This window comes from Echinops telfairi, unplaced genomic scaffold (assembly GCF_000313985.2).
Source record: "Echinops telfairi isolate 266 unplaced genomic scaffold, ASM31398v2 ScPeMD7_3;HRSCAF=10, whole genome shotgun sequence".
Taxonomy (NCBI): Eukaryota; Metazoa; Chordata; class Mammalia; order Afrosoricida; family Tenrecidae; genus Echinops; species Echinops telfairi.
The window spans coordinates 57,005,458-57,014,821 of record NW_022103899.1 but is presented as its reverse complement, the minus strand read 5'-3'; positions in this window follow the sequence as shown (position 1 = coordinate 57,014,821).

Genomic DNA, 9,364 nt, shown 5'->3' with positions numbered 1-9,364 from the left:
CAAGCCCACAAGTCCAACATTAGCCCATATGTCCGAAACCAATCCACAAAGTCCTCCTCCATCTCACAAAACACACACTATGACGCTGACTGCAGGAGGAAAGCTGAGTCAGTGAATGTGTAAGCATCTAAGCGATGGCAGGGGTCTCCACATGGCTGCTCCAGCACCCAGGACTGCATCGGGGTAGGTCCATGTGGCTTCCCCTCAGGGATGTCTTGCAGGAAGTGAGCCTTGTCAGCTGAAGCAGGCTAAGGCAGCTATACCCTGGTCCCACCATCACAAAGCAAGAGACCTGAGAACTCGAAAGCTGAGGTTCACCAAGCCATTTATCTCTCCACCCTTCAAATAACCCCACATGTGTTTATCGACCAGGTTGGCACAATACACTTTAACTATATCAATTATCAAGGGCTCATGAGGGAGGGAAAAATGAGAAGCTGATACTAAGGGCTCAAGTAGAAAGAAAATGTTTTGAAAATGATGATGGCAACAAATGTACAGATGTGCTGGACACCATGGATATACATGTATGGATTGTGATAAGAGCTATATGAGCCCCCAGTAAAATGATTAAAGGAAAAAAAGGAGTGAATGTTCATGTCAGGTGTCACAAGTGGAGCTCAGTGTCACCAGGGCTACATCTGCTTTCTTCCTGAGGGGTGAGGAAGCTGCGGTGCTTATACAACAACTTCCTGCCTCTCATGGGCTGAGCTCCGTTTCCTGGTACTTGAACTCTGGGTTTGTCCTTGTGTGTTTGGCATGCTCTGCAGACAGCTCAAAGTCCTTGGTTGGAGTTGCAGAGGCTTGCAATAAGGAGCCCCCCTGCAGAGGGGTGCACGTGGGAGCTCTGGTGGTGCAGTGGGTTATGCATTGAGCTGCTAAGCACAAGGCCAGCAGTTCAACCCCACCAGCTGCTCCATGGAAGAAAGATGAGGCTGTCTCTTCCTGTAAAGATTAAAAGCCTTGGAAAGCCAAAGGGGTAATTCTGATCCTGCATCAGAACCGGCCTGATGATGGTGAATGGGAGGAGCCCAAGACTGGTGCTGGACCTTAACAGAACCCCAAGAAGTACCTGGTTTTCCTAGTCTCGCTCTCTCTCTTTGCTTTTCTTTTTTAATTTGTTAAAGAGTAAATGAGTTAAAATGAAAGTGTTTATTGAAGGGTGAAACTATCCAGAATCGGGCAGCATTTCACAAGCATTCTCCAAAGTGCTCCAGTGAAAAGCATTTTCATAGAACATAAATGCAGATGATCCAGGGACTTAGAAGAAGGCACTTGGAATGGGTCAACCTTTATAAAACCTTCTGCTTAACCCCTCTCTTGTGGAGCAGCTGGGGGGTTTGAATTACCAACCTTGAGTGGTAACCAGGGCTTCTTGACCGAACACCTTATTCTGTAGATACCGAGGGCCAGCCTGAGTGCATGCACTTCCTCAGAGGCAGGGGGAGGACAGGAGGAGGGTGCAAGGAGACTCCGTGAGGGATGCTGACGAGCTGATCTTTGAAAGTCCGCTCAGAATAAGCAGTAAACAGGGCGAACAAAGGAGCCTGGCTTGTATCTTTGGCAGCAGCTTCCCCTTTATGCTAAACACTGTTTGAGGGAAAGAAAGATCCCGTTAAAATGTTTTTTTTTAAAAAAAAGTTTTATTGGCATTTCATCCACATACTATACAATTCAATAGTTCAACCACATTGAGAAGAGTTATACAATCTTGACCACAATCAATTTTAGAGCATTTTCTTTTCCCCTGTACTCACTGTTATTCATGTAAAAAAACATTAAAAAAAAATAAAATTTCAGTTTTGGCCAAAATAGAGACAACACAACATTGACCATGTCAACAACTTCTACATGTACAATTCAGTTCCATTGATTATACTCCTCGGGTTGGACAACCATCTTCGTTATCCCCCTCCAAATTCCGCCACCATTAAAATGAGGTTATAAAATCTGCTTTATAGAAACCCCTCTCCTAAGCCTTAAACAGGACGAAGGCAGTTCACCAGAGGAGGGAGACCATCAAGCTGAGGCTCTAACGGTGCCCAACGGACGGACGTGGTCCTGCCGTCGATTGTAGAAGGCAGAACACAGACATTGTCACAAAATCAGAATGGGCGGCAAGTCCTTCTCTCACGGTGGCAGGGGGACTTCAGAAGTGGGAAAGGGACCATGATGGGACCCTCTACCCACCACTGTCTTGGTCCGGTTATTACTCAGGAACATGCAGCCTTAGAACAAGTCTGTATTAGACAAAGTCAGTGACACGCATATATGTATAAGAAGGAACTTTGTATCTAGAAAGTGTCCCAGTCCAGCCCAACTCAAGTCCAAGGGTCCAGTGCTGGCTGGGGCCCCTCTTCAGACTCCCGTAGCCCAAAGTGGAGGATGATGCAGAAAGGTAGGCTGGGCAGCAGGGAGATCACAGGCCATCAGGCGGCGGGGGGCAGAGTCGCCTGGATCCGAGGTCAGGTGAGAACATGGTGGGGCACAGGCAGCTTGGAGGTGGGCTCCCAGGGTCAGCTGCCCACATGGGGCCGCCTCTGGACAGCCAGAGGCCCAGCAAGCAGGAGGATGCAGGTCAGAGAGCGGGTTAGGAGAAACCCTCACCGTGTCTTTTGTAGAAAAGGCCACGCCTCCAGGAGGCATCATCAGGCTGGGACCTGAGGGACAGGTTGGACTCTGCCCCTCACCAAACACAGCTTACACTCTGACTACCACAGCACCCACATGTCCATTAAGGAGAACACCCAGCCACGTCCCCGAGGGCACGACTAATTCTCCTCGAAATACTGCCCCGGCCACTCAGAGACCCTGGAGGAAGGAGTAAAACCGCCCCTTTGGGTTTCTGAGGCTGTAAATCTTTATGGGAGCCGTTGATGGGGTTGAACTGCGGACCTTGCAGTTAATAGCCCAACGTGTAATCCAGGAGGCCACCAGGGCTCCCAGGGGAGTTGTAGTCGCCTTTTCTCATCACTGGTTAGTGAGTGGTCAGAAAGAACTCAGTGGAGGCTGAATTTATGTGAAGTTGAATTAGGGCATACATCCGAGTCTTTCCCAAACCAAGTGGAATTTTAACCTTCACGCAGCATCTTGTTCTTTGAGCTCCTTAAAAAAAAATTGTGTTCTTTAAACATGAAAAAAAATATTGTTGTTGAGAATTTTCACAGCAGAAAACAAATACCAAATGGACAGCTTCCACAGGCAACCCTCGGGGCAGGAATTTTATCCTGAGAGCCAATCACTCTCGGCCTCCTTTCCCGAGTTCTTCTCCCGGGTCACTTGAACTCACTGCCCCTCAAGGTTCCAGTAGCTGGTGTCCCTGAACCCATGGAGATTGTCCTTGGCTTAGAAGAAGGAGGTCCAGAGTGCTCCTTCGAGGCAAGGGTGGAGAGACTTCTTCTTATGTACTTTGGACACGTCCCTGGAAGGACATCATGCTTGTACAAAGCAGAGACAAAGAGGAAGCCCTCAAGGAGATGGACGGACACAGTGGCTGCAGCAGTGGACTCAGGCAGAGGATCAGTGGTGAGGATGGCCCAGGACCAGGCGGCATTTCATTCCGATGTGCAGGATCGCTATGGGTTGGCACCAACTCCATGGCACCCAACAACAGCAACAGCGACAAGAAGAAATAGTTCTTAAGAGGGCGGAAGGCTCAGGGCAGATGTTCTTTACCCGATAAGTTAAACTAGTACTTAGGGTTCAGAAGGATTCAGGGGATATCCAGGGGATAATTTTCACGTAGGCTTTAAAGATGATCCCTGAGCAATAATTTCCGGGTTCCTTTGGACATGGGGTCAGAGAGCCCAGTCCCTGGAGAAGGACATCGCGGCCCACAACGTGGACGGGCGTCGCAAAAAGAGGAAGGCCTTCAATGAGGGGGACTGATACAGCGGCTACAACAATGGGCTCAAAGCTAAGAACAATTGGGAGGTTGGTGCAGGATCGGGTGGTGATTTGTCCTGTTGACACAGGGTTGCTATGAGACAGAGCCAACTGGATGGCACCTAACAATGACAACAGGGCCTTCTGGTTACAAAAAAAGACGTCTTTTTATGATAAAGTCTCATCTGGTCGACGTTTAATATTCTATCCCCCTGAGAGCCTTCCTTCAGGCAGGGGAGTGGGGAAGGGGTTTGAGTGATTTTCCCCCCGCTTTCTTTCTGTCTTAACCTCGTTTGTCCTTGACTAAAACCAGTTGCCGTCACGTTGACTTCGGCGTAGGGGGGCCTCACCTGCATCAGTGTGGAGATGTGTTTGATGGCTGGTGGTCACCAGGCCTTTCTTTCATGGCACCTCTGGGCAGATCTGAAGGAGCTTAGAAGAACCAGGTACTGGGCATATTGATGGGTTTCTGCTAAAGGTGCAGAGCCAGCCCCCTCTCCTCCCTTTTTCTGTTTACTGTTCATTTTGAGTGACTTTCTGAAGCCCACTAGCCAGCACCCTCAGGAAGCCTGCAGGCTCCCTCCTCCCCTCCCCCTCTCTCAGTATGCTCCCAAGAAGCACTTCCACTCAGGCTGGCCCTAGAAATAGCCGCAGAATAAACCGTCAAAGGACTCACATCGTAGGATGAGCAAAGCAACGTTGGAGGCTTCTTGCCTTTGTCTTGTGCCTGTTCGGACCTGCTTTGTAAATGCCAAGCAATCGGAATTTTCTTCGTGTAAGTTCCTGGATCCTCTGCATTTAAGCCCCACAAACATTTCTTTTTCTGGCATTGTTTGGGTAAATCCTTGCATGGTTCTGTCCGGGCCTGGATTGTTTTGTCCTTCAATAAACCCTTTCATTTTCCACAGAAGCTCCAGTTAGCTCTTTGATAAATCAAAACCTCCCACCTTTTGGGTTGCTGCTGAACACATTAGTGGCTGTTTGTGTAGTTATGAGTTTGACTGCGCTCTGCAGGCTCGGCAGTTCGAAACCACCAGCAGCTCCGAGGGAGAAAGACTGGGCTCTCTACTCCCTTCACCAGTTAGTCTCAGAATCCTACAGGGCGTCACTAGGAGTCAGCCATGGCTCCACAGCAGTGAGTGGAGCACGTTAGGACCTGGTTAATGGCTGAACAGGTTCACAGTTAGCATCACCCACAATTCCTTATTCCCTGGCGACCTGCTTCTTTCAGATTCTGCAGGGCTGGTGCTGCCAGGGAAGGAGCAGACAGGGAGGGACCTGTCCCTTGTGATTTCCCACCTGGGTTCTCTGGACCCCGAGATGTACCTACAGTTCCTTTGAGGTGGGAAATGTCTCCCCCTGCTGGCCACTGCATCCCAACCGCTTTCTGCCTGCTGTATTTCCACCTAACCCAATGGGGCAGAATTCCTCTCGAGAAGACCACGTCTGACAAGCCCTTGTCTAGCCCGTGAGAACAGTCTGTTTCCCTTTATCCCGTCAGGCTTTGGAAGTACAGGGCATTGCTGCAGAGCCGCATTTTTGCTACCGCTGCCAGAGGGGTGAGTTTCAGCCCCGGGCTGTCAGCACGTGGACGCTCTGCTGTGGCTCCAGCCCTGCGTCTCTCAGGTCTATTTGTCTCTCTTGCTTCATCTGGGTGGTCGATACTGTCCTGTGATGCCACCTTGTTAGCTAGGAAGCTGTGGGTGGCACCCCACCCCGCCACCCCCCAAACCCACTGCCATCGGGTCAATTCTGACTCATGGTGGCAAGGAATGTGAAAGTCCGAATGGAGCGGACTCAGACTGCGTGGCAGGTCCCTCTAAGCCACCAGTTCCATCTTCCCTGAGATAGAGCCACCTGAGAGGTGAGACCCCCTCTTCCTTTAGACACATCATCAGGAACAAGCGACGTCTGAAAAGGATGCCCTGTTTGATCAACCAGAGTCAACCCAAAGGAGGGGAGTCTTCAGTGCCCACTTCAGTGCCCACTTCAGTGCCCACTTCAGTGCCCACGCTGCCATCGTGACAGTGGCACAGGGCCAGGCCACGTCTCACGCTGTCACTCATCAGGGCTGCTTCTGTGGCCACTAGCAACGGCGAGCACCCAGGGTCTTCCTGTCTCTCTGCCCTCTTGCTCGTCCTGGTGGCCACCCAGAATGCTGGATCTTTCTGGGTCATCAGTGGCTGACAGCCTGAAACCCGGGCTTCCTGCGATGGCGTGCGTATCTAGCGGCTCACTTCCTTCCGCCCCACCATTCTGATGTGAGAAGGGAGGGGCTGGTTGGCTGTGTGACTCAGTGCTCAACACTGGCCTGGGGCAGGGTCACTCGGTGTGTTGTGCACGGGCAGTGTGCAGAAGAAGTAAGCACGTTCCTATGTGTCTAGATTCTGCCGGCAAGAGGGGAATGGACGCCGGGCGGACACCAGACCGGGGCTCACCATACTTCTCCTGGCTCCTTCTTCCACACTGGCTTCATTTGGCCATGCAACTGTTTCTAAGCTGTCTTCCTTCCTTAGGGCTGGCTGTCTTTAGAAGAAGAAAAAAACCACTCTAAAGTTATCCAATCACATTGCGTTCAGTAAATCTGCTGCACAAGATCTCTTTAAAGTCTATAAAAGCAAGGGCATTGCTTCGAGGGCTAGGACGTACCTGACCCACGCTGCAGTAGGCTTTCCATGGCCTCACATGCAGGTGCACATTGCACCATGAGGAGGGAACGCAGACGAAGACGCGATGCCTTTGAGCTATGGTGCTGGGGAAGAAGATCGAATGGACCACGGACAGCCAAAAGAACAAGCCGAGCTGTCTAGAAGAAGTACAGCCAGAAGCTCGTGGGAGGCAAGGATGGAGAGGCATCTTCTCGTGTCCTGTGGGACATGTTACCAGGAGACACCCGTCCCTGAAGCGAAGAGGAAGATGGATGGCCACTGGACACAGTGGCTGCAACAATGGGCTCAGGGATAGAGCCACGGTGAGGACGGCACAGGACCGGGCAGCTTTTCGATTCTGTTGTCCACAGGGTTGCTGTGAGTCAGAACCGACTCCACGGCCCAACAGCCAGAAAGTTGTTTAACAGCACCTGTCATCCTTCTGATGAGAAATCCCCACGTGTCTGGCTGCTGTCGTTGAATCTGGACAGCATCGTTAGGATACAGGGACAGGCTCCGGAGGCCGGCGTCGTGGCTGCTCAGCATTTGGAGAAATTCTTTCTGGTAAGTTGGGTGAGCAGCCGCTTCCTCTGTTATGCACCCAAACCCAAACCCAACGGGCTGACACCGTGTCCATTCTGATTCATGGCGCCCTTAGGTCGTCGTTCGGTGCCGTGGCCTTGACTCGACTCACGGCTATGCTGCCTACACACAGCAGAAGGGACACTGCCTGGTCCTGCGCCGCCAAGCCTCCCCGCCCTGGACAGGGTTGAGCCTGCGGTTGCGGCGACTTTATTAACACACACACACACACACACACACACACACACACACACACACACTGTGTGTGACAGGGTGGATCTGCCCGATGGGGCTCTGAGGCTGTGACTCTGGACGGGAGGAGAGGCCCCCATCTTTTGCCTGCAGAGGCCCTGGTCGTTTTGAACGGCCCACCTTGCGGTCAGCAGCACGGCGCCTCGTCACGACGCCCACCAGCGACTTTCCAGGAACCTCGAAAAAGCTCCGAAGCAAGTTTTAATGGAGGGTCTCCTTCGAGGCTGTGGCCCATGGCAGGGGCTTCTGTCTGTTTTGTGTCTCTCCCTTGCTTTTCTCTCGAGCGACACATTTCTCGCTCTCCACCTCCTCTGCTCTTTCTTTCCACCCGTCCTCCCTTCCTTTCTCTGTCCTCGTTCCTTCTAGAATATGCGTACCTAAGTTCGTAATCTCACAATTATGTTTATGCATTGTAATGAATTATTACGAGTTAGTAATTACAATCGCAAGTATGTGAATACGTACCAGTGAAACAGCTCTGGGGGAAGAGCGAGTTAAACGTTGGGCTACCCGTGGAAAGGCTGGTGGTTCAAACCTGCGTGCACCCAGGTAGCTCTGCTCTGTCCTATAAAAGGAGTGTGCATCCGAATTGACTTGATGTCAGGAGGTCTGGAGGCATTTTGCTTGTTATTTGTGTGTGTGTGTGTGTGTGTGTGTGTGTGACACTGGAAGCTAGTGGCTAGAAGTCAGAGATGCTGCTAAATATCCCACAGCAGTCAGAGACCATGGGATAGAAGTGGGTTTTCACGAATCAGGGAGACAGCCGGGCATAAAGGATGCTCAGGTGTCACCTGGTGGGAAACAGGAAAGGCATACAGACCTGCCTAGCTTAGAGGCGGAGCAAACCACCTCGGGGAGGGCCTGTGTCTGACCTGCTCTGGCTTCTCTAGGGCCACGAGACAGGGTCAGACAGGCCTCCAGCCTCCAGCCTCCTTGATCCTATGCTGGGTTCCATCCTTCCTTGCAGCGATGACACAGAACGTACGGACGATGCTCACGATGGAGGGGGCGTATAGGGATATTAGCAGGTCCACGATAGTCAGGGTCAGTAAAGAGTAAGGACACAGTCGCTGGTCCACAGCCACACGTCTCCTCAGACGTCACTCTCTTGTCTTCACCCTCTCAGCCACGTGGTCCCTTGACCTCTGCCTCCCTGGGCCAGGCAGCCCACCTGCTGAGCTGCCTCACAGTCTCATAGTCTCAGGGCTGTTCCTCTGCCCCGTCTCATGGTCTCCTTGCCTCGGCCGGTGGTGCCTCTGATTTCGGTCTCCGCCACTTCAGAAAGCGATCTTGAATCTACTTCTGATCTTAATCCACTTCCAATGCTCCTGGGCCCTCTCTCTCTTCCTGCCAAAATGGCTCACCCTTACAGCCAGGCGAGTGGCCACTAAACGAATTGATCCTCTATATTAGGGTTACATGTGGCCTATTCGCATAGTTCCATCCGATCCTTTGGTGTGAGTTAGAGACATGGATAAAAGGGCTGTATTAAAAAACTTCACCTCACCACAGAGGGGTTGAAGGGAAGGTGACCAGATTTTAACATTGGTAAAGCGGGACAAAAAAGGGACACCTCTGATCAAACTCATATCTTGGCGAAATAGCCACATGGCAGCCGAAAGCCGTATACCCTAGCTTGTCGTGCATTCTTTCCAAAAATCGGGACTTTTAAAAAATGCCGCGGGACGCGGGAAAAATTGTTCAAAATCGGGACTGTCCCGCCAAAAGCGGGACGTCCGGTCACCTTAGTCAAAGGTGCAAAAGCGTACGTCCCACTCTGTCCTGATCCCGTTCCCTCCCACCCCTACCCCAGACCAGTGGTCAGATGCCGTGCCTGAACTCACGCTGGGAAATACTCAGGATGCTGGAGGGATGGAGCCTGACTCCCCACCAGCTGAAGAGATACTGAATCTGCTGTAGGCAGCCTCACGTTCAGACCCCAAGGAGAGGCCGTTTGCAGGAAGCATTCACGGGCGTGGGAGAATCTGCAGGATAGG